This window comes from Pinus tabuliformis, chromosome 8 (assembly GCF_031772625.1).
Source record: "Pinus tabuliformis cultivar Carrire ecotype Pingquan chromosome 8, CPIR1, whole genome shotgun sequence".
In the NCBI taxonomy this organism is placed as follows: domain Eukaryota; kingdom Viridiplantae; phylum Streptophyta; class Pinopsida; order Pinales; family Pinaceae; genus Pinus; species Pinus tabuliformis.
In genome coordinates this window covers 161999972-162015277 of record NC_142294.1, presented here as the reverse complement: position 1 = coordinate 162015277, position 15306 = coordinate 161999972, and positions in this window count along the sequence as shown.

Genomic DNA, 15306 nt, shown 5'->3' with positions numbered 1-15306 from the left:
AAATTGACCAAGTGAAAAGTGGTTTGCGAGAAAAAATCCATCAATACCATACAAACTGATTGGGTTCTAAATATAAATATGCAATGTGTACCTTTTGTGTGTGTTTCACATCATGTAGATCAAAATATTGCTCCATATGCAGTATCCATGTTACTGGATCCTTACCATCAAACTTACTCATATCGATATTTGGTATGTGGTTGGTCTTCAACCCAAAATTAGAGTCTCTTAATTTGTGATTAACATTCCTTTTATTCTCACCATGAGTTTCATGGAATACCTTGTTTCCATTAGGAAGCATTTCTTGTAGTAACTTTGTCAAACCTTCCATATCTAGCTTCAAAACTTCCATCTTAGAGTTCATACCATCTTTCAAATATTCCATGTCTGCTTTAAAACCATTCTTTAATCCATCCATCTTATCTTCCATTTTATTTTTTGTTACTCTTTGCAAGAGTGAAATTTGTTGCACTTGGTCTCGTTACTCGTAATTTTGATATACCATGTTGCATTTCTTCCTCTTCTTCATAAATCATAGTAGATCTTTCTAGTTGCCTACTAGGTGTGTCCATTTTTTTTCTTTGAGGCATTTTGGAATCAATTAATAATATCTATGCTTAACTATTCCCTTTTTATCACTTCAAATTGTTTTTTTGAACAAACGTTATGCACAATTTTTTAAAAACTACACACGTTTTTCTTGCTTTTTTGGAGTTAGATATTGAAACTATTTTACCTCTACAATCTCAGCTCTCCAAGATCTGAAAATTCTTCTTATGGTAGCCATATAAGTCTTCTTTCCAATGCCACAAGTCATACGAAAATTGGATTCTTCAAGATAAGGTTATGCCGAATCTCCCACGATGGCCTGATCATGGATTGGTTTAGTAGAGTGAACTTATACGGAGTTCCACATGTCACTGTTTTTACCTTCAGCCATGAAATGATACATGAAAAACAATTTTTTTTGCACTTTCAGTCACTTTTTATTAAATTAAAATTTGATGCTCAGAAAGAAAGTTATGACGATTTTCACTAGGTTGCATGTTTGATATTGAATTCCAGAGCCTACAAAAACCCTAACTTCTTCGGACCATATCTCATAAAATATAACAATCCAAGCTCTGAAAGTTTTAAATTTTTTTACCAAGATTGTGGCTCCACGTGGTTGAAATTTCAACTTCTAAAGCCTCATATAAAAAAAGTTATAGCGAAAATACCAAGATGGCATGTTTGAAGCAACGGAACCCTAGAATCCAAAGCTCTAATACCAAATGTTATGCAACCAACTAATAAAATAGAAGAAAAGATAGATCAACAACTTGAGAAATACGCTCTTTGAGGGGGAAACCTCCTTTGCATCACATAAATGAACAATTCTTGGATGATACAAATGATAAGACCTCCTTGCTATATATAGGAGTCTAAGGGGTCACAATATAATCAAAGTCTACATACCAATAATAATGTAAGTATGCAACAATAATAATAGTGGGCTTATATGGGGAAAAGTAATAATAATATGGGGGATACATGGGCACACCAATAAAAGTAGGGGATACAAAAAAAATAACAACAAGGGGAATACACTAGTATTATAGAGACCTAACAGAATGACAACTTAAGTGCCAAGAAATAATAATAAATAAATATTATTATGATGAAGTGGAAAAAATCTTAATTGCATTTAAATGGGCATACAATTGTAAGACCTAGTAAGGCATGTGTACCCTTGGGAAATCACTAGTAAATTCTATATTTAGATCTAAATAACAGGGGGGATGTCAGGTTATCAGATACCATGGTTATAAACTTTGACGGGGGTAGGACTTGGAGGTGAGCGATGCTAGCTCACTTGATCATTTTAGCCATATTTGTTCAAGGGAAACCCCAAATAAAGGTTGGTAAACTTGACTTGGTGAAAGAATTAAAATTACTTTGTCAATAGTGGTGGTTTTGGGCACATGGTTTTGATTTCCCATGATTTTGTGCCCATGGGTTACATGTAACGAGGCCTTTAAAAGGCTTGGAAATACTTCATAGTAATGTGTCAAGGAGGTGAACAACGAATACTCAATTGGCCAGCTTGGTCGGGATTTGAATAAGGGACTAATATAATTCTATTAATTGGATGTTTTTCAAGAATAAACATTGTTTTTATGATTTGTGATTTATTGTTGGTTTTTTTAATCTTCTCTTAATAAATTTATATTTTTTCTCTGGTAATTTCAACATGGTGATGGTTATAAAAAGGGATGGTTCTTGGCATATGTGTCTAGATTATAGGAAGTTCCATAAAATAGCAATAAAATGAATTATTAGATGAATTGCATGGAGCAATTTTCTTTACTTAGTTGAATCTTCATTCTGGATATCATCAAATTAGAATGAGGCAAGAAGACATTCCCAAACCAACTTTTAGAACATATGAAGGTCATTATGATTTTTTGGTTATGCCATTTGGACTTACAAATGCACCTTTAACATTTCAAAGCTCAACGCATTATATTTTCAAACCCTTCCTTAAAAAAAATTGTGTTAATATTTTTGGATGACATATTAATCTACAACAAATATTGGGAAGAGAATATACAACATATTGACATGGTCTTAATAACACTATTAGATGAGAAACAACTATTTGCAAATCCTTCCAAGTGTTCCTTTCGGGTTCAAGAAGTGGAATATTTTAGTCATATTTTACCCCATGAATTAGGTGTCAAAGTCAATCCTAACAAAATCAAAGCTATGAGGGAATGGCTAATCCCCAATACCTTGAAGAAACTCATAGGATTCATAGGATTGGTAGGATATTATTACAAGTTTGTTAAGAATTATGATCAAATAATACCACCTTGAAAAATATTATTGAAGAAGGAAGTATTTTCTTGGACTAAAGAAGAAACTAAAGATTTTGGAAAGCTTAAAGAGGGTATGTGTACAACTCCCATTGTAGGCATTGTTGGGTATGTGTTATATTCTTTGCACAACTCGCCGTAGGTGTTGTTACATTATGTCAGGCATAGTGGGGGTTATAGGGGGCGTGACTCCCCCTATTGGGGGGTTTGCAGGGGGGCGGTAGGCCCCACTGCTCAGGGTGAATTTTTTTTTATTCAAACCCAAGATGGTTGGGTGGACCAAAGGATGAGGGACAGACCCAAGGATCGTGGGCGCACCAAGCCATGGTATTGCACATGGTTTTTGTGCATGGTTTTAAGCATGGTGGTTTTGTTCATGGTATTTTGTAGATCCAGTCAAGGGAACTATGGTTATGTTTTAATCCAGGGTTAATGGATTGGAAGTTTATGAATGCTTCAACATGTATATAATGTATTGTAACATTGAAAGGAATATAATGAAAACATTATGGTTTTGTCAGTTTTGGGTTCTTGAAGAAAAATATCTATGTATATTTTATGTTCTCTCCATTGTAAATTTTTCTATTTTTAAAATAATACATTTACAAGTAATTTTGTAAAGGGTTAAAACCTTTAGGGACACTCAACTTCACAAAAACCTTCATTGTGGTGTGTCATTCCTCGGGCTATGACATTGGTGTATTTTTTATGTAAGAAGGAAGACCCCTTACCTTTGAAAGTAATGAACTTAAAGGAAATAAATTACTCAAACCCATATATGAAAAAGAAATGTTGACCATATTACATGTATTTAACATCTAACATCCATAACTAATAGGAAGACACTTCAAAGTAAAAACATATTGTCAAGATAGTTTGAAATACTTATTGGAACAAAGACTATCTCCATAAGATCAACAAAAGTGGGTTACAAATATTTTGGCTTAAAAATTTGAAGTTATCTACATAAAGGGAAAACAAATACTGTGGTAAATGCACTCTCAAGGAAAGTGGAAGACACAAAGGGTTTATTATGCACTATTTTCATTCCATAATTTGACTGCGCAAAAGAAGGATAGAATGGAGAAAAAGATGATAAGGTATGCAAGATGATTCAAAAACTATAGTAGGAACCCCATACAGTAGAAAAAATTATGTGGAAGAATGACTTGTTGTGGTATCAAGATCACTTCTACTTATGTAATAATTCTCAACTCAAATACACGGTCCTTTTGGAATTACACACTTCTCATGTGTGAGGAAATTTAGGTTCTTGAAGAAATAACATAGGATTAAAAATATTTCTTTTGGGAAGGTCTTAAATCATATGTGGAAAAGTTTGTGGCTCAATGTGTTGTATGCCAATAAAATAAGGGAGAGACAATGAAGAACCTAGGGCTCCTACAATTATTAGCCATACCAAGCCAATGTTGTGAAGAAGTTTCAATTGATTGCATTATAGGTTTACCAAAATCTAAAGGAATGAGTGTCATTATGGTAGTGGCAGATCCAATGACAAAGTATGTTCATTTTTTCTCTCTTTCTCTTCCTTTTAAATAAAGTACTAAAATTCATGGAAATAGTCTAAAAACTATAGGGAATACCAAAGATTATTGTGAGTGACAGAGATACAATTTTCACTAGAAAATTTTGGACTAAACTATTTTCTTGTTTGGGTACTCAATTGACTCATATCTTAGCTTACCATCCTTAATCTGATGGAAATACTGAGATTGTGAATAAATATTTAGAATGGTATCTATGTTTCTTTTTATATGATAAATATACACAATGTATCAAGTGGTTTCCCTTGGCAAAATGGTCGTACAACACATCCTTTCATACTTCATAAAAATGTCACCATTTATGGCACTTTATGGATATCATCCTCCACCCATCACATCACCCCATAAAGGGACTGTAAAAGCTCAAGCAATAGAGGACCATATACAACACCATTAAAAATTTCTCAAACTATTGAAGGAGAACATGGTTATAACACAAAATACAATGAAACAATAAGTGCATCATCATTGCAATGAAAGATAATTTGAAGTGGGAGATAGGGTATTTGTGAGACTACAAGCATATAAAAAAATGTCCCTCAAGAGATAAAAGAAGGACAATAATTTAGCATCAAGGTATTACAACTCCTATAAGGTGTTGCAGAGGATTGGAAGTATGAATTACAAATTGGAGTTTCCTCCATTTTTCATGTGTACATCTACTCTTCCATTTTTTTTTATTAAAGAAGATAATCAGTGAAAATACCCCAACCCAAACTATTTTACTAGAGATTAATGACAGGATAATCATACTAGAACTATAAATAATCTCAGATACAAGAATTAAGCAGTTGAGAAATTGAGCAAGTATTGAGTACCTTATCAAATGGAGGAACCTATCATTGGAAGAGGCACTAGGATAAAATGAGAAATTAATGACTAGGTGACTAAAAAAGTTAGTCACGCTGCTTTTCCAAGTGAAATACTACAAAAAATGAGAAATCTTAAATGATCAACTAAAAATGACTAACATAAATGACTAATTTAGTCTTGGGTTAAAATATACGAATAGCTAATAAGTAATACAACTAAAAATGACTAACGTGAATGACTAATTTATTCTATGAACAAAAAAATGACTACCTGGCAAGTACTACAATAGTATGAGTCAGTCGTTTATGCTAGTCATTTAAATTGTGTCACTTCATGTAATTTACCTCATTTACACTTTTTTAATTATTGACATATTTATAGTTCCACGATAAGCCTTCAACATAGTGAAGTATATTTTCATACTAATAATTTAAAAATTAACCATGGTTTCCTTAACTTCATAAAAGCACTAGCTAATCTTAGCTTTTGCAATGAACTTTGTTCTTGTTAGATGCACTTAGAAGTTCCACTGCTATTATTTTGTCAAATTTAGTCCACGTCTATGGTTTTAATTTGAGACACTTCAACATATAATTCCCCAAATTCTATTAGGGGGAAACCTTTAGATTCTCCATACCTCCTAACTCTACATGTTGGCTTATAATTGAGGTATGCCATATGTTTTCTTTGCACTTCACATATTTCCTATGCAATGGACTTTATGTTTTTATATATTATTATTTATGTAGGGTCTCACCCCCTCCATCCTATCCAAGGATAGGTTTGTGCACACCCCATTTTCAACTTGTGATGGAATGAAACTTAAAGCTAAAGTTAAATATTTTGTTGTCTAAACATTATACACTTGCTATATGTATGTATGCTAATAAGACCTATGGTATCAATGCCCATGTGGATTTTCCACCTAGTAACTCAACCATAGGGTAAGTCACTAGATTCACATGGCATGCACGTTCTATAGTCACGATTTATTGAGGTAATCCAATGACTAAGGTTGATATATGGAAAAACGACTAGGGTTGCTTCCCATTTTCCCTACTCATTTGTGTTTGTTGTTCCTTTCCATCATTACCAGGGTTTGACTATGTAAAGGACCAGATGAGGTTTCAAACCTCAATCCTTACTCTTGTACATGTGTTATTTTCAAATACCAGACAAGTGTCTTATATGGTGGCTTCCATTTCATTGGAAAATTATTATTCATGCAACAAAATGCAATGGTATTTAGAGGTAATAAGTTGTCTCTCCTCTCCATTTCGACAAGTTTTAATTTGATTTTTTTCTTTTCCACAATTACAATTGTCTAACTTGTTTTTGCGTTTTCCCTTGCAAGTTATGTGAGGGTTAGAGTTCTTTGCACTAGTGGTATCTCTTCTTAGGAATTTTTCTCATTTTTCTAAGTAGTTGTCTCTAAGTTTTAATGGGGATCAAGGTTTTTTCACAGGAATTTGGCCCTAAGGTATTTCCATTAAACCTTATCCTTAAAATATGAACCTTGTAATTTGAATTGTTTAATTTTCACTCTTTTCCATTCACAAGATTTTGGTTATGGTTATCACATCTTATTGTCCCTTTTATTCAAGTTTCTAGACAAGGAATGGGTAGAGTCCCTTCTTGTGGTTCGTCATGAACATTACAAGTCACTTCTACTTCTACTCTTTAACCATCTTGTTTAATTATACTATTTTATCTTGGGGAAATAACTTCCTTCCAGTGTACAAAGATTTCCCTTATCTCTAGACTGTTTGTGAAATCAAACCCTTCATGGGTTTTAGCTAGAGATTATTTGTGAATTCTTTTTTTGGATGGCTCCGCTTATTGCTAACCAGAAATGGGGACAATTCCTCGTTATTTTACTGGGGTTTTAATCCCTCACCAAGGTTTTTAAATTTTATCCTGGGATTTTTGTATTCAAGGTTTTTAACCATTATAAAGAATTATTTATGCTCAACCTCTCCCTTACTAGTTGTCCTATATATCTATATTTTAACCTTCTATTCGAGTATAAATATAATTTTTTGAATGTTATCTTTTGCATATGATTCTAGTAGCTTTCATGGAAACCCTTCTACTTCAAGTATCCACTGCTTGACTACAACTTATAGTAGAATAACAACATTTTATTCTTCAAGTTGTTAAGTATTTTACTGATAATTCCACTTTGTTCCTTGCAGGTATAATTCGACTTTCGCCTAGGCTGCCATTCATTACATTATTTAATCATAATGGTCACATGAGGCTTGACCCTAGAAAATTTATTATATTGGCTGGAACATATGTGTTGGTTGAGTTTATCCTTTAATTTCTAATTTCTAGACCCATATATGAAATGGGAAATTTATGGTGTTGGACCACTTTTGCCATTCCTGGCATAACTTATGTATTTCAATGATAAGATGTTTCCTGAAGGGACCATCATGATCCTTATTTTCTTTTGGATTATCTGTCAAGTGGGTTAATGACCTCTTTCTCTCTATATTGAATTGTGTACAACTTTATTTTAATGGAGATTAATGCTTGTTCTATACTCAAAATATTTATCATATTGGTCATCCTATCTTACTTATAATCGTTCCTTTGTCTGGTCAACTGACCAAAATAGAACTGATACTATAATATTCATGTGATGTTGAGTATAATTTTATTTAACTGTGGTAAAAATAGTAGTGGTTACTCTGTATAATTGTTTCAAATGCATCAGTAATGGTTACATATATATTTTTCTTGCCTACATACTATGTGATAATAGTAACAATGCTTGTTCACAAGACTCTTACTTTTGTTAATTTTATAGTGTTACTTTATTTCTATTTCCCTTAAGGACATGGGGAAGACCCTTACAAAAATTGACCTTTAATGAAATTTGTTTTAATCACACAACCATAACTAAGTTAGGCCTTTCAAAAGAATACAATATTCTTTCTTTGTCATGGATGATGGATAGCCAAATTAATTAATTTGACTATTTTCTTAGAATGAAAAACTATATCCCAAGGTTCATATCCAAACTAGATGTGGACATCCCTTGGATATAAACATTACCCCTTCATGACTCTCCACTTCATGGTTTTGGACATTTTCAAAATAAAACATGAAACAATTATGAAGTTCCCAACTTCATGTTTGATTTTAACTTGATTACCACCATTAGCATATAGCATACTATAGGGATATATCCCTTGTGTCAGATTGCATGTAGCTGTTGCTAGATGTAACCTTTTCTCGTATCTATTCCATGTTTCCTTACTCAATAATTGAGTAGTTGTTGACTTTAGCTATAAGTATCCCTAACATTGCATTTAATTACTACCAATAAGGCTACGTGAAACTCCTATTAGGTTTAATTTCATTACTAAGTTCTACCTATTAATTCTTTATTGATATAAATTCAAGCAAATTTTGGAATATGAAATCCTTCATTCTTAGTAGATTATTAGTTTATAAACACTACTATTGTTCAAGTTTTTGTATTTGGATCCTTCAATACAACTAGATTCTTACTTTACCATAGCCCCGATGATATATTCTAGTATCAACCCCTAGTCTACTCATTATCACATCCTCTTAATACATCAATATTACATACAGAATTATGCATGGCTTTTATAATACAATTCCTTCATTCAATAGATAATTGTTTATCCTCCTATATTCAAGATGAGGAAACAATAGCACGAATCCATTCTTCCATTCACCACAAAAAGGGGCGACCTTCTTAGGAATTTTGAAATCAATTTTGAATTTTCTTCCAATTAAATTCCTCTATAGGGAATCAAACTTCCATCTAATAAGCTCTAATGCAAATAGTCTTGAAGTAAGAACTCTAATGCAAACTCTAATTTAAAATAATTTTATAATTGAAATTGTCTTTTGATACGTCACGTTTCTTGTTTACGCCTGAGTGAAAGAAATCCCAACTAACCTAATGTTTCATTTTGTACCTTGCATTGACACATAGGTGGAAATGTGCTCGTTTCATATGTAAATATATGTATTTTAAAGAAGCTTGAGATTAAGAGTGAATCTGCTGTGAGACCCTCCATGACATCCCTTTTGTTTTTCAAAGAATTATGCTTGATTTAGTAGTAAAATTTGGGATATTTATTTTATGATGTTATTTAGCTATTCATTTAAGTGGTTTGTGTTGGATGATGTTGTTATTGATGTCAACCCATAGAGGTGGTTGGGTTTGAATTTGACCAAAAACACTAGTCATTGATGTCAAATGGTTAATGAAAGCTTCTTAGTAATTGTGAGATTACATCAAGATGGTAGTTATACTGTTGGATGGTTGAAAACCCAGGTCCTAGGGTTTGGGTTCCATGGACTGAGGATGTACCCCAACCTTGTTGAGGGTTTTTGAAGGGTCAAACCATTGAGTTTGTGTTGAAGATATAGTTCATTAGTTCTCCTCAAAGAGATGTTTTTGTTGATATGTGGTACACCCTATGGTTCCTTCTCATTTGAAAGATATTCAAGTTTGAAATTGGGATCCCAGTTGATGGGCTAAAAACCCCATAGGATGGGTCATGGCACACATTCATTGGTCAATGATTGTTGGGTCCCTATAATACTAGTGATTACCCCATTACTATTGTAGTTATACCCCTTATTTTTATTTTTGTGCCCCTATTACCCCCATATTGTTATTTCTGTGCCCCATAGAATCCCTCTATTGTTATTTTTGTGGTTTTATATTATTATTGTTAGGTCGGCTGGATTATGTTGTGACTCCTTAGACTCCTATATATAGAAAGGAGGTTTTGTCATTTGTATCATCCAAGAATTGTTCATTTATGTAATGTAAAGGAGGTTGCCCCCTCGAAGAGGCTGAATTCTAAGGTGTTGATCTATCTTTTCTATCTTTTCTTGAGCTGGTTTCATAACATTTGGTATCAGAGCTTTGGATTCTAGGGTTTCGCTACTCCAAACAGGTCATCGTGGCATTTTCGCTATAACATTTTTTCTGTGATGTTTCAGAAGTCGCAAAAAAAACCCATTTGAGAAGAATTGACGCTGAACCTTGGCTCTGAATCTCAGAGCTTTTCGCGCGATGTTTTCGGAGATATGATCTGAGGAAGTTGGTCTTTTTGCAGACTCCTGAATTACACTCAAAACAGGTGACCTGGGAAAAATCGTCATAACTTTCTTTCTGAGCATCAGATTGAAATTTTGTAAGAAGGTACAGAAAGAGGACGGACTGTAGTTTTCGTTTATATATTTTTCAGAGTCAAAGGTTGAAACAGTGACACGTGGAACTTCATACAATTTCGCTCTACTGAACCAGTCTATAATCAGGTCACTGTGGGAGATTGTGCATAACTATTTCTTGGAGAATCCAATTTAGCTTAGACTTGTGGCATTGGAAAGAGGACGCAGAAGGCTACTACAGTAGCAATTTCAGAACTGGATGATTCAAAATTACAGAGATACATCAGATTCAATATCAGGATTCTATAAAGTGAAAAAAGGTGTGTAGTTTTTTTTAAATTTTTGTGTAAGCTTGGTTTAACGGAATTCAAAGGGCATAGTAAAGAATTATTATCGGTAACTGATGCCCCGAGGAAAGAAAATTCAAACACCTAGTAAGGAACCTGAAAGCTCTAGCATGACTCATGAAGAAGAGGAAGAAATGCTACATGATATATCAAAATTACAAGAACAAGTGCAACAAATGTCACGCTCACAAAAGCTAACAGAAGCTAAGATAAGTGGCGTGGAATCTAAGATAAATGGTGTGGAATCTAAGGTAAATGGAGTGGAATCTAAGATAAAGGGCATGGAAGCTAAGATGGAGGATTCGATGGCATAGATTTGAAGATAGATTTGAAGACAGACATGGAAGAATTGAAGAAGTTGCTACAAGAAAGGGTCACTAATGGTGAAAAGGTAGTAAAGGAAACTCATGATGAGAACAAAAGAAATGTTAATCATGATTCCATAGACACTAATGTTGGATCGAAGAATCACCATATTCCAAAAATTGATATGAGGAAGTTTGATGGCAAGGATCCCGCCACATGGATATTACAGATGGAGCAATTCTTCGATCTCAATAATGTGCAAAACGCACAAAAGGTACGTATGGCAACTGTATATTTGGAACCAAATCAGTTTGTATGGTATCAATGGCTTTGCTCTCGTAAACAATTTATCACTTGGGCAATTTTTACGGAAGAATTGATAGCACATTATGAAGATACAAAAAGCAACACTTTTTTTAGCCAATTGATAAGTCTCAAACAAAAGGGTTCAGTAATGGAGCACATTGAGGAGTTCCAAAAATTGAACATAAGGGTAAAAGATATTCCAGAGGAGCATAGGATTGATGTGTTCATAGGGTCTTTAAAGGATAATATCCAACATGATGTTCGCCTTTGGGAACCTGATTCATTAGAGAAGGCATTCAGGTTAGCAAGAAAAATGGAAAGCAAAATTATGGCAACCAGGAAGCATACCACTCACAACTATAAAGACGGAAGTGTTGTTGCCCCTAGTCTTCCACAACCTATAAGGTTGACACCACAACAATTGGAAGAAAAAAGAGCAAAAGGGCTTTGTTACAGTTGTGATAGCAAATACACTAAAGGTCATAAGTGTGCTGAGAAGAAATTATTCTACATAGATTGTGAAGAGGAAGAAGAAAAGGAGCAAGAAAGGTCAAAAGAAGAAGATATACTCCAGGAACAAAGCCTAGATGAAGAACAAATAAATCCGACCATATCTTGTAATGCATTGGCGGGAATTACCACTCCTCAAACCATCAAGATAGAAGGACAAATCAAGAAGAAAAAGGTAATAGTGTTGATTGATTCAGGAAGCACCCACAATTTTATTCATTGTAGGGTAGCAAAAGAATTGAATTGCTTCCTATATCCAGCACCAGAGTGTCAAGTGATGATTGCAAATGGAGGAACAATAAATTGCTCTGGAAAGTGCCATAATATCAAGCTATCCATGGGAGAATATGTATTGACTAGCCCAATGCTTTCCATTCCAATGGGAGGTGCTGATGTTGTACTAGGAGTCCAATGGCTACAATCCTTGGGTACAATAGCTTTTAATTTTCAAGAACTTTTCATCAAATTTTCTACGGAAGGAAAGGAAGTTGAATTAAGGGGTATTGCAGGGAAACCAGGAAAGATAATCAGCTCTAATGGCATGACAAAGCTTCTTAAAAAGGAGCAAAGAGGTGTAATTGCACAATTATGTTCGCTAGATGTTTCCACATTGGAATCATCTATTTCTCCAGATCTCCAAAATGTCCTGGACAATCATTCCAAGGTATTTGAGACTCCCAAAGGTCTCCCACCTATGCGTGATCATGATCATGCTATTCATCTGATTCCAGGAAGTGTTCCTCCAAACATCAGGCCGTACAGATATCCCTATGCCCAAAAAAGTGAAATTGAACGTATGGTTGCAGAAATGCTAGAGGCTGGTATAATTCAACCAAGTCAAAGTTCTTTCTCAGCTCCAGTAGTATTGGTGCACAAGAAGGATGGATCATGGCGCATGTGTCCTGATTATAGGGAGCTCAACAAGCTCACTATTAAAGATAAGTTCCCCATTCCTGTTATTGATGAATTACTGGATGAATTGCATGGATCAATTTACTTCACCAAGTTGGATCTTCGTTCGGGATATCATCAAATCAGAATGAAGATTGAAGACATTCCGAAAACGGCATTTAGAACTCATGAGGGTCATTATGAATTTTTGGTCATGCCTTTTGGCCTTACCAATGCACCTTCAACATTTCAAGGTTTGATGAATTCAATTTTCAAACCATTCCTTAGAAAATTTGTGTTAGTATTTTTTGATGATATACTAATCTACAACAAGTCTTGGAAGGATCATGTTGAACATGTTGACAGGGTGCTACAACTATTGGAGGAGAAACAATTATATGCAAAAAGATCCAAATGTTTCTTTGGAGTCCAGGAGGTGGAATATTTGGGTCATATTGTATCTCATGAAGGAGTTAAGGTAGACCCTAGCAAAATTAAAGCCATTAAGGAATGGAAAATCCCCACATCCATAAAGCATCTGCGAGGATTTCTTGGGTTGACAGGGTATTATCGCAAGTTTGTTAAGAATTATGGGAGAATAGCAGCACCTCTAACAACATTATTGAAGAAAGATTCATTTTCATGGACTCCGGAAGCAACAAAGGCCTTTGAACATCTTAAAGAGGCAATGTGCCAAGCACCGGTCTTAGCTACGCCGGACTTCACAAAAACCTTTATTGTGGAATGTGATGCTTCAGGAAATGGAATTGGTGCTGTTCTAATGCAAGATGAAAGACCCATTGCTTTTGAAAGTCGTCCAATCAAGGGAAAGTTTTTAAGAAAAGCTATTTATGAGAAGGAAATGTTGGCAATACTCCATGCACTTAAGAAATGGCGACCCTACCTAATGGGAAGACACTTCAAGGTAAAAACGGATCATGATAGCCTTAAATACTTTTTAGAACAAAGATTATCCTCTGAAGAGCAACAAAAGTGGGTCACAAAGATGTTGGGTTATGACTTTGAAATCATCTACAAAAAAGGGAAGCAAAATGTGGTGGCAGATGCACTCTCAAGAAAGGATGAGGATGTGGAAGCATTGTTGTGTGCCATTTCTATTATCCAACCAGATTGGATAAACGAAGCAAGGGAGGAATGGAAGAATGACGAAGAAGTGTGGGCACTTATTCAAAAGCTACAACAAGATTCCAGTAATTCTGATACATTTAGCTGGCAAAATGATTCGTTATGGTACAAAGATCGCTTATACCTCTGTAAGAATTCCCAGCTAAAACAAAAGATTCTTATGGAATTGCACACTTCTCCCTTAGGAGGGCACTCAGGATTTTTAAAAACTTACCACAGGGTTAAGAAGGAATTTTTTTGGGATGGCCTTAAATCAGATATTCAAAAGTTTGTGGCGGAATGTTTGGTTTGCCAGCAAAATAAAGTTGAAACAATTAAGACACCAGGTCTATTACAACCTTTATCCATTCCAAGCCAACGTTGGGAGGAGGTTTCAATGGATTTTATCACAGGTTTACCCAAGTCTGAGGGAAAGAGTGTCATCATGGTGGTAGTTGACAGACTTACCAAGTATGCACACTTTTGTGCATTATCACATCCATTTAAAGCCAGTACAGTTTCTACTGCATTTATGGAAACAGTTCAAAAGCTACATGGAAACCCAAAGATTATTGTAAGTGACAGAGATCCCATTTTCACTGGAAATTTTTGGACAGAATTATTTTCTTGTCTTGGTACTCAGTTAGCTCATAGCTCATCTTATCATCCTCAATCTGATGGGCAAACTGAGATAGTAAACAAATGTTTGGAAGGATATCTTCGTTGCTTTGTATCTGATAAACAGACACAATGGGTCAAATGGTTGCCTCTGGCTGAATGGTGGTATAACACTTCCTTCCATACAGCAACAAAAATGACCCCATTTATGGCACTTTATGGGTATCAACCACCATCCATCACATCATATTTAAGAGAAAATTCTAAGGTTCAGGCAGTGGAACATCACATCGAACATCAACAACAAGTCCTCCAACTCTTAAAGGATAACCTCGTGTTGGCACAAAATAGAATGAAACAACAGGCAGATCAACATCGCAGTGAAAGAAGTTTTGATGTAGGTGATTGGGTATTCCTACGGCTACAACCATATAAGCAAATGTCCCTAAAGCAAGCTAAGAAGGATAATAAATTATCACCAAAGTATTATGGTCCATACAAGGTGTTGGAAAAGATTGGTACTATGGCATACAAATTGGAGCTTCCTGCAGCTTCTCGATTGCACCCAGTTTTCCATGTTTCATGTTTAAAGAAGGTTATAGGTGACAAGCTCCCAATTCAAACAATATTGCCAGAACTTGACGAGGAAGGAAAAATTATATTGGAACCGGAAGCAGTCACAGAAACAAGAACTCGACAGCTACGAAATCGATCAATTTCAGAGTATCTTATCAAGTGGAAGAACTTATCCGCTGAAGATTCCACATGGGAGGATGAGAATTTTATGCAGAAGTA